The sequence below is a fragment of the Chinchilla lanigera genome, unplaced genomic scaffold (assembly GCF_000276665.1).
Source record: "Chinchilla lanigera isolate Chin_1 unplaced genomic scaffold, ChiLan1.0 scaffold00025, whole genome shotgun sequence".
Taxonomy (NCBI): domain Eukaryota; kingdom Metazoa; phylum Chordata; class Mammalia; order Rodentia; family Chinchillidae; genus Chinchilla; species Chinchilla lanigera.
In genome coordinates, this window is record NW_004955426.1 from 5871394 (window position 1) to 5889082 (window position 17689).

The 17689-nt window shown below is 48.1% G+C and overlaps 1 protein-coding gene across 1 annotated transcript in view; it reads right to left on the bottom strand.

The window, feature by feature from the left end:
- The window catches only part of Myo10 (myosin X), a gene marked incomplete in the record, with an annotated part of 159551 nt that extends 145628 nt beyond the window's left edge, over positions 1 to 13923 (bottom strand). The window contains 1 exon segment of the mRNA XM_005386137.2: positions 13811 to 13923.
- Positions 13924 to 17689: the final 3766 nt, after the last annotated feature.

Consider the following 17689-nt stretch of genomic DNA (forward strand, 5'->3'; position numbering starts at 1 on the left):
GTAAGGAGCACACTTTGGTAGGACTGCGTGTGTCAGAAGCTTTCATTTAGAGCATGCATTAAAAAAAAAAAAAAAAAGCCTGCCAAGCCCTACAAACTTTTTTGTAAGTGTGGCTTCCAGACCGTGCACAGCTCCTGGGAGCTTGTTAGAAAAGCAGATGTTTCTTATGAAAACCTCAAAATAATAAATAAAGAGAAAAAGAAAAGAGATGGCAGAAAATAGGGAGGTAGCCTTTGTGGAGATGGAAGGGGAGGGGAAGAGGAAGTAGAAATGATCAAGATGAGATACGTGTGTGTTTCATTTCCCTGGGATGAGCGTAATTATTATGCATCGCAAACATATACCAAAGAAATAAAAAAAGAAACGCACATGTTCTGGATCCGCCTGAGAGCTGATCAGAAACTTTCAGTGGTTTTAACAAGCCTGCAAGGGGATCCCAGTGCAGACTGGGTTTTGAGAGCCACTGCCCTGGGCAGCAGGAGACGGGAGCCCTGGTTCATGCTACCCCGCACCCCCAGGACAGAACAGCCAGGGCCTGAATGTATGGATCTAGGAGTCCGTCAGGGCTCACAGAGCAGGCTTGGCCGGTGGGGTGCGGGAAGCCGACAGCCCTGAGCTCACTCACATCCACGGAGGCTGCGCTCAGGAATCTCATTTCCTCGCTCTCGAGCGATTCCAGCGCAGAGACAGGACAGGGCACTCCTGAGGGGCCCAAGCATCACGATCCCACATATGCAGCAACTGGGGGAAGGAGGCCAGGGCTGGCACACTTCTGAGGCTACGGCCAGGAGGCCGATCCTTTAGGCTCTGTGACTCTTGAATGGCGTTACTGCTGCAAAGGTAACGGGCCAAGGACACTGTGTCAGATGTCCTCACAGACAGCAGCCGAGGAGTGGAAATGTGCCAGCAGAACTCTATTAAACTGGAACTTCATCTCATTTCATGTGCCATAAAACAGTCCTGACTTTCTTCAAACTTTTAAAAATGTAAAATATCCTGAGCTCGCAGGCTGCATAAAAACAGGGTGTGGTTGCAGGCCGCAGCCTGCTGCTCCTGTTCCGTCAAACCTGGGAGTCATTACATACACACCACTGAGCTCGGCCGTGCTCTCTCCCTGACACATGTCACTTCTGCTCAAACAGCTGCCGTCAAGAAAGCGCCATGTCACTTTGCTTAAAACACAAGGTCTAATTTGCATTTAGTCGCACAGACAGCTTCGCTGAACCACACAGAAAGACAGAGGAAGCATCCCTGGCCTTGGTGAGTGCAGTCCCTTGGCAGTACCTCTGGGTCTGATTTCCTGTTGCCTTTAAATGGTAGCACAATCAGACAGGGTGGAATAAAAGCTGGAGAGACACCCTCTTCCTGCTGTCCTCAGCTACACATTCCTAAGAAGTCACCAGTAGCTCACACTGGGCCTAAGCTCTCTTCGCTCTCCAACGTGGCAGGTGCTGGGATGTACCGACCCACGATGACCCTGCACCTCACGCGGCTGGCACTGTGGTCTGTCCCGAGGACACGGTTGGACCCTGGGAGAGAGCAGAGGACGTGGGGCAGCCTTGGTCCTGCAGGCTGCCAGAGCAAACAGCCATGACTGGAAAGCTTAGAAACAACACATTTATTTCTCAGAGTCGTGGAAGCTGGAAAGTCTAATAAGATGAAGGTGGTGACAGTGCGTCTGGTGAGTGGTTTTCTGCTTCATGGATGGTGCCTTCTCATGGTGTCCTTGTGTGGTGGGAGGGGCGCAGAAGGTCACGTGGGCCTCCCTATTCATGAGGGGTTGTCCAGGAATCCACCCCCCATCACACTGGGGTTAGGGTTTTAACAGACTGTAGCAAGGCCTGAAGTCACCGCCAGCACCCACCCTCAGAGGGCTCTCCCGGGCACTGCCCCAGGCCCACCCCACCAACGCCTGGTCCCTCCTTCCAGGCCATTGAGATGGGACTAGGTAAAGTTTTCCTCAGAAGTGTTGGTGTAATTCAGCTGACTTACTTCAATGCAAAGACGACTGCTGAAAATCCCGTAAGGACAGCTCGGCTGGGGAATACAAGGGATTTGGGGAAGCTGAGTCCAAATACAAATAAGAAGCATCAGGAGTTCCTTAAAGACAAATTAGAAAGGGCTTCACACTAACTTAGAAAATGGTAGGGGAAGTGCTCCAAAGTGATCTCTGTTTCAGGCACAGAAGGAAAAGGGTTACAGGACCTCAGGAGAGAGAAGAAAGTGAAAGAACCAAGCTTCTCCTCTGAGGCTTATGCATGCAAATAAGATGGGTGGGGAAAAGAGGAGGAAGACCCGCCTCCCAGATCTCCCTAGTAAGAACCCAGAGGCAGTGGTTCTCCAACTGCAGGGTGAACTGAACCCTCTGGGTGGCTTTACCAATGCAGAACCCAGTGCCATATTCACTAGGGATTGGGCTCAGGGCATCTGGAGTGGGGCCAGAGTACCTGCATCTTTAACAAGGTCCCTAATGATTATGAAGCCGCTGGACATAGAATCGCATGGGTAGAAACACCACATTTGTGTTTGGGGCATTTAAGCCCAAGTACCCCACTCTAACAGAGGGTAAAGAAGAAATGGGGAGTTGGAAAGATCCAGAGCAGGCACAGGTGCTGAAGAGTGAATGCATGATGGCCAGAGACTCTTATATACAAGGGCCAGGTGATGATTTATGAGTGTGTGTGGGGTGGATAAATGGATGTATGGGTGAGTGGAAGGACGCATGGATGGATAGATGGGCAGGTGGGTGGATAGGATGGGATGGGTGGATAGATAAGCGGGGATGGATGGGTGGATGGATGGATGAGTTGATGGACGGATGGGGAGGTTGATGGATGGGTGGGTGGATGGATGAATGGGTGAGTGGATGGGTGGATGAATGGATGGGTTGATGGATGGGTAGATAGAGGATGGACAGAGGGATGAATGGGTGAGTGGGTGGATGGTTGGTTGGTTAGGTGAAAGGTTGGTCAGTTGAACGGGTGAGCAGAATGACAGATGAACAGAGGGAGTTGTATTTACAAAAATTTTAAGAGCACAGAAGACATTTCACAGGACCTTTTTAAAAAGATGTCCTTTTAAAACGAAGATCTTTTAAAAAAAGAAAAAGAAGCTACCTGGGAAAAATCAGGCCTAGACGTCAAACAACCAAGAATAACACTGGTGTCGTCTAAGTTCAGCTTGCACAAGGTGCACTTTCAAAACTTTACAGTGCTGTTTTGAGACTGTATTACTGAGCCTACAAAATAGCTCTGAACCTGGCTCCTCATGACACAGCACACAGGAAGCGTCTCAAAATCATACCACAGCTGAACGGCACCCAAGATTCCGATCTCATTGTCCTGGGAAGGACCAGGGCTCCTGGTAAAAGCTCCCTGGTAATTTAGACTCTGCAGCCAGGGCAGAAGGCTCCTCTGCCAGCGGAGCAGCATGGAAGCAAGACTGTGAACATAAGACTCTGAAACCCTGGGAGGAAAAATGTGACCCTTCCATTCCCTAGAGCAATAAAACAACAAAACAAAGAGAAAAGCCACTGCAAAGTCGAAGAGAGCAGAGGAAATGACATGAGAACCCGCCAAACCGAACAGTAACTTCAAGACAAAGTGTACATGTCCTGACAAGAAAGAGAACAAGGACACCAAGTCCCCAGGCCCACAGGGGAAACAAACACGAACAGAGCAAAGAAGGCAAAGGGCCTACAACCTCTATCGTCAGTGTCACCCGGCTCAGCTCCCCTCCCTCCGCAGGAACTAAAGCAGGACGGGAAAAGATGGTAAACTCTGGAGGGAAGCTATCTCTGTCACCAATCACTGGCAAGTGTGGACTCCTGGACTTATTACCATATTGAGGCTCCATTTCCACATCATTAAAATACGGCTGCTCGGTGCCTTCCTCATAGGGCCACTGTGAGAATTAAACTGAATGAAGAGATTCGGACGCACCAATATGGTGCCGGTAGAACGGCGTCACCATCAGGCACCTACCACATCATCCTGTTCACTCACCTGAAATGCCAGCCCCAGTGAGGCCTCTCCCTCACCAAACAAGAGCAAGACATGGCTCAGCGCTGGCTGCTCCTCACTTCCTGCTCCCCAAGGAGGAGGTCACAGGAAGAATGGGGAGCCCTCAGGTCACCACTGTGACAGCCTGCATTGAGCCGCGAAAGCATAGAGTCAGATTCAGGCAGTGGAGGGTTTCGGCCCTCCTTCCCTCTGGTGCACTATAGGTGCCCAACTGGGTCTTTGCAGATGGGCTGGCTCATCAATTTCCATGTATGCTACTAAGTGTTTGGAAAAACTTGCTCTAAGTAACAGGCCTAGCAATGGATTTTTGGAATGGAATACAACTCATTCACAGATAACCGTCTGCATTTAACAAAGTGCCTCTGCTTTTCCTACTGAAGTTCCACCCAACATTAAATGCTGGGATGTCTCATTCCCATAGCAAATTTCTGAGTCCTCTGTTCCCCAGTAAGGTCTTCACATAATGGTATTTCTCACAAAATGATATTGATAACAGAGGGATATTATTTAGGCATTTAAAAGAAAAGGTATGAGTATGATTTAATCCATTTTCTATTTTCTCTCTTCTAGTAATTACACTGGGATCTGAGCATAGTATTGTCTTGGTTACTTTTCTCTCATTGCTGAGACAAAATACCTGACACCCAAAATTAAGGAAGGAAAGGTTTATTTAGCTCACAGTTTGTGGAGACTTCACTTCATACTGAGCTGGCTCCAAGGCAGAGTGTCAGACGGCAGAGGGCAACCATTCATGACAGGCGGAAGATAGAAAAAACAGCAAGAGCAAAAGGGAGGAGCAAGCAGCCTCTTTTTCTCCCTTACATTGTATGCAAACTACCTGCCCCTGGGCAGATGTAGCACTCACACCCAGGAATCAATCACAAACTCTAAGAGCCTGCACCATGACTGCGTGTATGATACTCAGACACAAACCATAACAAGTATCTAGCATTTATTAGCTGATTATTTTTGGTATTCATGGGTACCAAAGATGCTGGATAGTACCTTGCTGACCTTCCAATAGGAGCAATTTAACTGGCTGATCTAACCTCAAAATCCAAAGCAACACTGGAGGTTCATGGCACCAGACATCAGCCCCTCCCTTTGTGCCAAGACACTCTCACTGCAAGACGAGGAGTCCTGCTGTGTAGGGAACATCTGCAGGTGTCGCAGGCTCACCCAGAACAAGGTGGCTAAGCTACTCAGAGGCTGGGCCTTGAGTTAGGCGGTCAACCAAAAATGAGCAGCATGGGCAGGTCAGAGGCACGCACGAGTCCAGGGAAACAGACCAACCTAGCCAGGTGTGGTGGCGCCCGCCTGTAATCCCAGCACTCAGGAGTCTGAGGCAGGAGGATCCTTGCGAGTTCAAGACCAGCCTGGGCTACAAAGTGAGCTCAAGGCCAGCCTGAACTGCATAGCGAAATGCTGTCTCAAAAAAACAAAAACGAAAACAAACAAAAAAAAACAGACCATCCTAATGGGCTGGGAAAAAGAAGTGTATTCAGTGGACCCAGCAGGGAAAAGAATGCCGAAGTCCGGGAACATCCACTAGGGAGAAGATCAACAAGTGGCTCCAAAGGAGGTCACGACTCAGGGCAGAAGCCATCTGCTCTCTCTAATGTTTGTGTACTTGGCTTGAGCCGTCCTGGGGTCGGGAAATACTGTGAGCGGAGAGCCAACCCACTCCTCACACACTGGGGAGGCTGGGCAGCGAGGGCCTAGTTGCTCAGCCCCAAGGGGCTGGGGTGGAAAAACAAAAGCCATGCTCAGCAAGAAAAAAAGTCTGAATTAAACTGGATTCTAATCCACTTAACCTGGATTCACCTAAAGGAGCAGGGAAACAGTCCCCAGAGCCCAGCAAGGCTTTGCCAGCGGATTTTACACATTCCTGGGAATGTGGGGAATAACTGAACACTGACAGTGTCCCTTGGCAAGCTAAGGTCTCACGAAGCCCACATTCCTGGAACACAAACACAGCCATAGTGTTTGTCACGGACGATGATTTCCTGTCTCAATCAGGCTGCTGAAGGACGGTGGTTCCTCCGTTCTCGAGCTTGATTCTTTCCACGATTCTGGTCACAAACAGAGTTGGATGAGGACCGAGTCCAAGTTAATGGTTGGGTTCCATGTTGATCTTATGGGCAACTCTGACTCAGCTCTCCTCCAGCAGTGGCGTCTCTATTCTCAGAGACCATGGAGAGAAGGAAATAAACACGCAACGTGATGTCAGGGCGTGGTTCATCCACAGGGAGCGGCCCTGAAGGCCTCTCTGAGAAGTGTGCATCAGATGTTCACCCGGAATGAAGCAGGGAGACAAACTCATCTCTGCAAGAACTGTACCACGCCTGAGTTACAGGGACCAGGGGCGTGGCCTACTTGGGCAAGAGCCCCTCCCCCATTGAAATAAGTGACCTTTCCCCAAAGAGCTCTGCAGTTTTGTAAAATTGCACTTTTTTGGAGCTAGGTATACTAATGACCAAGCAAAGCCACTCCTTCTTTTTTCTATAATCCCAGAGTGAAAATTAACAGAAACGTCTGACTCTCCCTCTTTCAGCTACAAGATGCCAAATCACATTCCTGGAAGAGGTGTAGAGTCAGAACCACATGGTTTTCAAAGCATAAAAATATTTTAACTCAGAACCAAACTGAACAAGTTGCTCTGCCTTGCAAGCATCACCGGAAGTCCCAGTGGCGTTTAGGCCCTGGAGTGCAGTCCTCTGCTTCAGGGAAACTCTGCAGGCTCAAGCTTAAATACCCTCAGCGATTTAAGGTATTTAAGCTCGAGCTTAAATACCCTCAGCGATTTAAGGTATTTAAGCTCGAGCTTAAATACCTCAGCGATGGGTATTTCAAAGGTACAAAAGCAAAGTGTGAGAAAGGCACAAAGAATTCACAAGGCTCCCAGCTCCGTGCTGTCTGTAATACAGCCGCCCAGCTTGGATGGCAGTGAAGTCCAAGAATAACAGATGGAGCCCTGCAAAGGTTTCAACAGAAGCAAATACATCCAATTTTTGAAAAATTACCCGTCATTTGTCACCAGCGTGCCCTCCTTCCGCCTTTGCTTTTAGGATGGCTGATCAACCCTCCTATGGAGAGGGGTTCTTCACCCACCCACACGGGGAGACCCCGGCCCAGATAGCTCATGGCTGGAGCTGAGCGGTCCGCAGAGCTCAGCAGGACTGCGCAGCACTGGACTGTTGTATCCTCCAGTCTGAGAGCTCAGAGTAGGGTCTAAAGGTCTTCTGGACGTTGTCTATTCCTTAAGAAAAGACAAAGGCCACAAAGATACTGCTGTTTTTAAGGAAAGGTATCCAAGAGCAAAGTAGTTTAAAAATAAATTGCAGGAGAGTTATGGCTCAGTGGGCTCCAAGCCTTTTTTTGTTGTTGTTTTTTCGGGTATCGGGAATCGAACTCATGACCTCGTACTTGCCAGGCAGGCGCTGTGCCACTGAGCTAAATCCGCAGCCTCTGGCTCAAAGCGTTTGTTTGGGGTAATTGAAGAGCTCAGGAAACAGATACTGTTGCACAATATCACATGTGTAATTAACTGACACTGACTTGTACACTTGAAAATGATCGAAATAGGAAGTCTTAAGTAATATACATACACAGCTACTACAGTCAACACTGGGACACACAGAACAGTAGAAGAAAGGCCAAGCTCCAATCCAACAAGAAAAAATAGTTCCTTTGTGCATTAAGTTTTCTTTCAACGTAAAGTTAGGCCTTTGTAGAACAGACTAATCGTGGCGAAGCCTTTACACACCCATCAGCGAAAGTAAAAACCCCACAGCAAATGGTACAGCTGTTAGGGATCACATGTGCACAGCATCAAGAGGATCAGAGCAGGCAGTGTACGCCAAAAGCCAGGTCTTTGTACACCGTGTTAGGATACAAGCTAGCTCTCAACGGGAATCCAAAAAAACCTATGTTGTTGAACTCCGTCACGGGCCATCAGAAAACTCATCTCTAAATCATAAACACATGAAAGCCAAACTGAGACACAATTAAGAGAGACAGCCTAGAGACAATTAGGTTGAACCACATGAATTGCTGATATTCAGCTCTCTCTGACCCCCAAAAGTGGCAATTTCATGTGGGTCAGCTGAATGCACAGGTTTATTTTTCTGGAAGCAGTAACCGCAATACAAGGGACACCCAAGACTTGACCATTGTGGGCCAACATGCATTAGTCCTGTTTTTTTCCTCTTGAGAAGAAAAAGGGGGTCAGGCCATTTCTATTAAGTGGAAATGTTTTTCTTCACACACCAAGAAAAGAAGATGAAAGAAGCTGAGAAGAGGATAGAAAACAAATCAGTAAATAGAGAGTATTTAAGGGAATTACACCCAGGCCAGCCAAGCAGAAAGAAACTGGCCTGTTTATGCCAGCGTCTGGCTCCAGGCCATGGTATAATAACACTACTCTGGCATCGTAAGTGTTGTCCCCAAACTCCCTTAGTGCCGCTGTCTCTGGCTAGTGTCCTCCTCGACGCCCTATAACACAGCCTCCAGCAGCTCTGCCCAGGCTGCCCGCCACCCCAGGGCCCCTCCTGCCAGCTGCCCCACCTGGGGGCCTCGCCAGCTGCTGCTCACTCGTTTCCTGTCTGGGCCACGGCCACGTAGGAGGAGCCGGGTGAGCCCACAGTCCCTCTTGCTGGGCCTGCTCACTCAGCAGCTGCTGGGTGCCCAACAGCTGGCTGAGCCCGGAAGACTGGAAGGCGGCTTCCTAGCTGCTGAGACACACGTATTCCTGGGCTTGGGGCGGAATGAATCCAGCTGAAGTATCCGAGATCAGCACCTCCCCTCTGTGGTAGGATCCGACTTCTGCTCATCCAGAGTTGGAGTCACCGAGTTTGAAGAGTTCTAGATTTCCAACTCCTGATGGCTTGCAGGATCTGCTCTGAAATGGGACGTGAGCGGGGCTGCCTCTGCCCACTGCCCCCTGCCCCCTGCCCCTGCCGGCATTCAACAGGCCAGCAGCTTCCTTTGCAAGACGGGTGTGCGCAGATGAGCTTGGACCGTAGGGGGACTTGCACAGTGTTCAAGGGATTCCCTCCAAAAAATCAGAGACTCGGGTAAAGCTTGGGGATGGGAGAGCAGCAGCTGGACAGGGCAGAGTGTGTGAAAATGACCAAAATGTAAGGAAAAGTCACCACACTAATGAACCCACCGTCTGGTTTCACAAAATTAGCCCCACACCAGTAACCCCAACAAGTCAAACCCAGAGGTCAGACTAAAAATGCCAGGGCTGGACTTCCATGGGAGAAGTGATTAGAAACAATTAGGACGGTGCTCTCCACATGGCCTAAAGAATCCTCACTGTCGCAGGGGTGGGGGTGCCTGCGAAGAACCAGGGGACCTAGCGGCTGTTTGTGGATTAATAAAACGAGAAGAGCTTTTTAAACCAAATCTAACTATTCTTGTTGCAAATGAAAAGCGAAAACAATGAAGGAGGATTAGTACTTCTGGGTGTGGGAAATTAAATCCCCAACAAGTAAATATTTTGAAAGATCCCAAATAAAGATAATCCCGACTGAAAATCCAATGCAATCATCGCACAGAATAATAACCTTGATGACGTTTACTGGGGTAAATTAAATGACTACCCTTTAAAATACAATTAGATAAGGTGATACCATTCTAAGCTGTATCAGAGCAATCAAATTGAGACTCTTTCCAGAAAAAGATAATCAGAAAGCCCAGTCTCGCCAAATGAAAATTCTCACTGAGAACACAGTGCCCAATGCTATGACGCTCCTGCAGGTGCCGGGAAAGACGCCAGGGCTGGTCTCTCAGCCGTATCCGTGCTCTGCAGAATGCTATGCTTTTTAAAAGCTCCTCTTCTGAGGCTTCTCATTTACATTTCTGGTGGTCGGTACACATCTTTGCAGGTCAAAATCGGGGATCATCTCTGAAAAGCAGGCTGGGGGCTGACCAACCCTGGCCACATCGGCCGCAGGCCACAGCACGTGAGCGTCTCTTGGCCATTGCTTTTCCCACCTGCACATATTTCACAGGGAAAGTAATGTGAGCTCTGAGTCACCAGAGCTCATTTTGGTCCTCTATGCTGGCTTCAACCAACAGTAGTTTAAATTTTAGAGTTCAAATAAAGTTTGAAGTTAACATTAAAACTATTTCTATCCTTCCCCCAACTACCCAAAGGAAGCCCCAAATTCTCATACAATCTGAATAGGAAAAGAAAGGGCGCCCTTTTGTGAGGTCATAGAGGACAATGCACAATTCTCTCCCGCTACCGGGTGTCCAGGAGGTCTCATTTCAGGGTAGACAGGGCTCCTTGGTCTCGAACACGGAAAGCAGGGTTGAACTCAGGACCCTGAGCATGAGCTACACCCTCAGCCCTTTTCATATCGAGGGAGGGTCTCACTGAGTTGCCTAGTCTGACCTCAAACTTGCTATCCTCCTGCTGTAGCTTCCCGAGTGGCAGGGATTTCGGGTGTAATCCCACATGTGGCCGAACAGGAGTTTTAAACTGCTTTGTAATCCACCTGAGAGTTCCTGTGTTGCAGACGACGCCACTCCTGGCCACACTCAAGGTCAAAGAGCGGCTGGGAAGAAGGGAAGGGTGGAAAATGGAAAAGAAGACCAGACCAAGCTTCACAGGGCCAGAGAAAAACCCCTGCGTTACAGAAAGCCCTGCTCCTCATCTTCGCCTCCACGTCTCCCAACAGTAGTACTGGTGGTTTGAGGGTACTTCTGCCTTCCTTGCAGGTAATGTGGCCCTCAGGTGTTTGTCAGGCCCAGTCCTACCCCCGACTTCTCAGGCGGGTGACTCAGTATCGCCCAGGCTCTGGCGCCGCCCGCCCTGCAGAACCTGCAGCAGCAAGTGATACCCCGTGTGGGCTCCTCTTGCAGATGCAGCGCTCTGAACCAAAGGAAAACATCATGTGCCATTTTGAAAACCGTGTATGGACCCTCACAGGTCCTATCTGGGAAGCAAAAACATCACGGGGATTATTCTGAACGATGGAAACAAAAGCCCATTTACCACCTGACCTTGAACACCAATGCTTTGTGTTGTAGGCAAACATAAAAACTAGCGTTTTAAGCATCTTTCACAGCAGCTGGGTGCACTGAGTTCATTCACAGGGCTGTGCGACCATCGCCACCCATCATCACAGCTTCTTCACCTTCCCAACCTGAGCCTTTGTGCCTCACAAACACCGACTGCCCCTCACCACCTTTCAATAAGCTACCAAACTGAGGTGACGCCTCTTGAAAAGCTACCATGCACAGGTTTGACCAGGACACGGCCACTGTACATCTGTGACCCGATTCCTTCAGGAATCTATCCCAGCACAGTCAAAGAGCAGGCTACCTTGCCCCCGGCTCCAGGACCAGGTAACCAGCCGCCCCTAATCCTTGGCGACTCTGGTCCTGTGCTCCATCCACACTGGTCTTGTGGAGGAGGAGGAGAAGATAAAGTAGGTCAGTAAAGAAAGAACCCAGAGCCGAGTCTTCTGGCCATGGCCACTTCTTCTTTTGAGACAGAGTCTTGCTATGTTGCCCAGGCTGGCCTTGAAGGAAGAGGCTCACATGATACATGATCCCGTCTCAGCCTCTTGAGAAACTGGGACGACAGGTACATGTACCACGCTCACCTCCACCAGTTCTTGCTCCAAACCTGCACTTAATTCTTTCATCTCGGCTTATTTTTCTCATGGGGTAAGCTCCGCGGTTTCTACACAAATCGCCACACTAACTACACTTGCTGTGTTTGGAAGCGTACCTGGGTAACATAATGCAAGTATTCAGTAACTGATTTAAGAGTAGAGGTCAAAGGTCAGTGCACCTTTCACATTTAAGGCTGCATCACCTTGGGTTCATTCTTCCTAGACCTACAAGCTGTCACTACCACCAAGAATAACCTGACCATCCACTCCACAGCTCCAAGAACCGCCCACTGACTGGGCACACATTGCTGGCCACAAGTCCAAGGCAGCAGCTCGGGAGGCAAAGCAGGGTGTCTGCGACCGCACAGGGCAGCTAGAGTGGTGTCAGGAACAGAGAGCACGGTGAGCGTCAAGGACTTGGTGCTGGGTGGAATCCGTCCATCACCGAGGGACAGAAGCTGCGCGGTTGCACTGCGGTGAAGTAACTAGGTCACCAAGGCGGGCAGACAGGAAAAGGCAGGAACCCAAGGCTGGAGGAGCAGCAGGGGAATCAGTGTTGAATTTCACATGCAAGAGGATGAAGTTATGGAGATCTGCATCATAACACCGTCAATACCCTTCACTACTTAAATGCGCACGGAGACCTAGTTAAGTTGGGAAAATGGATGTTGGGTATAATTGTGCCTAAATTTTTTAAAGGTTTTCGTTTTCACTAGTACATGTTTGCAGTGCATAATAATTACACTCATCATGAGGAATTGGTACATGTATGTAACACATCTTAATTTTTCTTATGTTCCCTTCCTCACCCTTCACCACGACTTCTTAAAACACGAAAGTAAGTTTTAAAAAAGGGAAGCAACAAAAACCAATTCCATTAAAAGCTGTGTCCAGTGCTTTCAGGAACCCAGTTATGTTAAATGAAGTACATGGCTTGAATACTGTTCTCCTTTGTGTAGAATCTTGACAAGTGAACTCAGGGCTAAAAGGAAAGAAATTCTCATCTGAGAAGTAAGAAGGAAGACAGACCGAGTATCGGCAAGGCAGAAAACTGCTCACACCCGGATGTGGGCCTTAAACACTTCAGCAGTGCCTGCGCTTAGCTGAGAGAAATTCGTTTATTTGGTCCTTATTTTCATTCATTCTGGGCTGAAGCTGGTGCCACCCTCTGCCCCAGTTCCTGGGTTGACAGCTTAGCCTCCAGTGCAGTGGAACTGGGGGTTGATACCTTTGTAGACTAACTAGGTGCAGAGGATGGGGCACTGTCAAAGGGGATTAGTGCCTTTGTAGAAGAGACCTGCCTCGCCCTTTCTGCTCCGTCAGGACAAAACAAGAAGTCAGTCTTGTATGAAGCTGGGCTCTCACTGGACACAGAATTTGCAGCTACTTCTACCTTGCCCTTTCCAGCCTCTAGAACTGTGAAAAATAGGTCTCTACTGTTTATAAGCCGCCCTATGGTATGGTATGGCATCCTGACATCACAGCCTGTAACAGACTAAGAAATGAGGAAAGTTTAAGACTTTTAAGAGAGGGTTGGGGGTGGGGCTCAGAGATTGAGAGCTTGTCTAGCACGGAAGAGGCCCTGAATTCCATCTGCAGCACCACAAAGAAGGAAAGGAGAAGGAGGAGGAGGAAGAGGAGGAAGAGGAAGAGGAGGAGGAGGAAGAGCAGGAGGAGGAGAATTTTAAAAGAGCGATAAGGGAATCAACTGGCAAGTATCACTGCATCTGAACATGTTCTCATCTATTACTATCTGCACCCTATGTTTCTCATTCTGGAAAAAAGAAGCTGGGAAAGATACCCAGGAAAGATGCCAACAAACTACAGTGTTCTCGTGTCCCAGATTGGTTAGGACACTTGCTGTGTTGCTTGTGAGGCTGTATCACATCCATCACACCCACAGCATGGACAACCCACATGCCCTCTGCGATTCTGATTTTATCATCAAAAACAACTCAAGTTGTGTGTGTGTGCATGCATGTGTATGTGTGTGCGTGTGCATACGTACACACACGTGTATGTGCGTGCGTGTGCATGTGCTCACGTGCATGTGTATGCGTGCATGCATGTGTGTGTGCACACGCATGCACAGCACACTTGCCCTGCAGTGAAAGAAAGCAGAAGTGGATGTCAGGAAGCAGGGGGTCTTGTTCTCACCTGACCATAGTCTGTCCGGAAGACCACGACGCCCTCTGCGCAGGAGTTTACAGTACTCGGAAAATGCTGGCCATTTTCTCTCAGCCAGACCCGTGTTCCCTATAAACAGAAGAAACAATTTAATCATGACTTTGCATTTTATCTTGTGGCCAAACACCATTCTCAAAACTACCATGACTCTTCCACAGCCAAGTCATTTTGAAAAGCAAATGTCTTTCTCACACAAGGAAGGACTCTTTGGAAAGCGGCACCCGCAGCCTTTACTACCCTCTAGTGCGACAGAGGGAGAAAGCAAAGTGAGCACAAGGCTCTGTGAGCTACTGTGCTGGCCTGCACGACCTCACCTGACTCTTGCAAGCATCCTATGAGGCGGGTACTACTATCGCTTTCATTTTACAGAACGAGGAACAGAGACCTATAGGTAAAGCATCGCGCCCAAGACAGAGAAAACGATAAACCCAGGCAGCGGGGCTCCAGCAATCAAAAGGTAGCCAGGGCACTGGCATCTCCCCGTCTCTGACAGCGCTTTGGGCTCTGGTGGCGCCCATCTTCCCAGGGAAAGCCACACACACACTGGCCCGCTTAGAGGACCTGAGGCCACTCCCACGGTACCCTACATGCACCAAAATCTACATGCTCACTACTCCAGAACTCAGTCTGCTAGGAGGAAATCGTTAGGGTCACACCACACACCCAATACAGCATGATGCTTCGGACTGAGTCCCAGAAGACTGCGATTTCCACATCCTATTGTGTTATCCCTGGGCCTATTTTTTGGCACTGGTTCAATTTTTGTTTTTTATTCTCTCACTGGGTAACTGACCAGTGACTTAGGCAGGGACCTAGGTAGGCGTGGAATCAAACAAATCCAATTCCTAACCCTACGCTCTTTCCATACATCACACTAATTCTATTTGTCCCTTTGAAATAATATGTAAGCAAACCAAAAGCATTCATAAATCCAACAATAAAAATATAACGAAGAGGTCACTTTAAACGGTCCATTTTCACGCATCAACAGTTCGCTCTTGCTCATCTTTTTAAAAAGCAAAGTTTAAGAAGATATAAAACTTTCACCTAGGGGCTGGGGATTTAGCTCAGTGGCACAGCGCCTGCCCGGCAAGTGCAAGGTCATGAGTTCGATCCCCGGTACCGGGAAAAAACCAATAAATAAATAAATAAATAAATAAAACTTTCACCTAATGGTTCTTCCCTCAGAGTCAGTGATGACCTTGTCTAAAAATCCATCAGCCAGCACCTAAAACACTTTCTGTTCCCACGTTATGCGGGATCCCTAGGAAGTCAACCTTGAGTTGGATGAGAGCACTTGTGGCCGGCTAAGCAAGACTGCAGGGGCCCGGAGGGAGGGGACCATGGCCTCAGGCGGCTCTCCAAGCATTTCCAAGATCCAGGCATCTTGGGGCTGGGGATTTAGCTCAGCAGCAAAGCGCCTGCCTGGCAAGCGCAAGGTCGTGAGTTCGGTTCCCGGTACCGGAGAAAAACCAAAAAACAAAACAAAATAAAACAAAACAAGATCTAGGTATCTGGAGGCCCCAAGGCTGAAATGGAACAGACTCCTTTCCCCACTGACCAGTGACAGTCCGGCGACTTTCCCAACTCCCCAGTCACAACCCTACGAAAGACCCTCACCCAGAGCATTCAAAGCCATGGCTATAGGAGTGTTAAGTTGTTCACTCCCTCCCCACTTCTCCGACCATCGTCTCAAAGGGAGTTGGAGTCCTCCACTGCTAGGTGAAAAATAACATCTAAAAAGAAAACGAGCTGCTCCTACTGGAATCCCAAAGCTGCCTATCTAAAGAATACACAGGAACACCAGCAGAGCCAAGTTCCCATCTCCGCTTCAGTTAGTCACGTCCCTCTGACTCCGGCTCTGGGCTGAGCCGCCGGTAACGCATGGAAAGAGTGACACTCACAACTGCCTGTCAGTCCTGATTTCTTTACTCGAAAACAGCTGCTCCCAGAGAGCACTGACTTCCGGCATTCAAGGCTGTTCTCTCAAATTTCAGCCCGTACCCTAACCGCTCTATTTGTAATGCCCCAGCAAAAGCTTCCAAGCGCCTGAACGCCTCACCCAGTTTTTAATTGACTTGCAAAGACTGACAGTTGAAAGTTTCAAAATACTTCCAAACGCACACACGTACACGGTAGGAAATTTCCAAAGCCAGGTAAGCTGAGACTTTCGACTTGCTAGATGAAAATCAAGAGACAACAATTCACCGTGGATCTCCTTCCCAGAGACTAAGTCCACAGCTTTCTGTGTGCTAGGACCATCACCTCTGTCGTCTGCATCAGAAACATTTCACACAGCTGTTTCCCAGTTTGTGAACACTATCCATTAGGAGAATGAAATGAAAACCTCACGACACAATATCACCAAGTTAGCAGAAATCGTCACCAGGATTCAGATAAGCCTCCCACCTGCTCGAGACCACACAGAACACACTCTGCAGCAAGCAGTTGCTCTGCCTTCCTCACACCCTTGTGTGGTCCTTTTACCTTCCCTTTCAAAAGCACTGCACAGCCCTCTGTTGACACAGTGCTCGCTGATAAAACACCAGGCTCAGTTTCTGGGTTCAAAGGTCTTTTTCAAAAGGTGTGAAGAGCTGCTGATAAGCCAGTTTTACAAGATTCCCAATCTGCGGCCAGGTGGCCAGTTCCCCTCAGTCTATAATAAACAGTTGTCTTCCGAAAGGAAGATGGTAAACGCATTCAAAACACTCATTTTATTCTTTGACAAAGTATAAACTCGCAATCTTCACAGAATCGGGATTGCCAAGTAAAACCTCTGAAATGAATTTCGCAGATTGCTCTCGGCGGTTTCTCCGAGCCCCCGAACCTCCCACTTCCATTCCATGAGAACAGAACATATATGCCCAAGTCCAAAAGAGGTCACCACAGACATCTGAAAATGAAGTTCAAGCAGAAATGTACCAGACCATTCGTGTCAGAGTGGGGAAGAAAAGTTTGCCTACCATATGCAAACTATTACCATCTGTCATTGTTCAATAAGGCTGATAATTTAATATATAATACAGGCAACCTAACGTAAGGAGAAAGCACACAATTTGAGTAAAAATTACCCTTATAAGTGAGTGGAACATGTTCAGTCCTAGCATGCATGTTTTATTAAAACTTGGACAAGTTTTTGTCTTAATCTTTGAGACTCATACTGGGAGTGTTAACTAAAGACTTTTCTGCACATAATCACCAGTAACATTTTTGCAATATGAAGCACTTGCACATAAATTCTCATCTCCTTTGTTTGATCTTTAGAGCCATCCTGTAATACCATCCCTTTCTTCAAAAGTGAGGTTCATGGAGGTTCCATTTTCTTTTGCCAACAAGTGATTTCCTGGCTATAATAAAGAAGACTGACTCTCTCAAACATTGGTGAGGATGTAGAGAAACTGATGGGAATATAAATGGTACACCCACCTTGGAAAACTGTTTAGTCATTTCTCAAAAAGCTAAAAATAACCTTACCACCTGTCCTAATAATTCAACTACTACATACTTAACCTCCTTAAGAGAAAAGGAGTCTTAAAGTCTTCTACACAAGTATTTACAGTAGCATCATTTATAATGGCCAATTACTACAAGTAATTCAAATGTCTATCAACTAGTACAGGGATAAACAAAATATGATAAATCCACACAGTGGCACTCCTCAGTATTAATTTTAAAAAATACTGTATTAGCTTTCTCATATTAGCTTAAAGGAAGAGAAATGAAAATTTGGCTTCTAGTTTCAGAGGTTCAGTCCATGGGCACCTGGCTCCAAGACAGACTCATCATGGTGGAAGGGCTGATGAAGCAAAGCTGCTCACTTCATGGCGGCTGGGAAGCAGAGCACAGCAG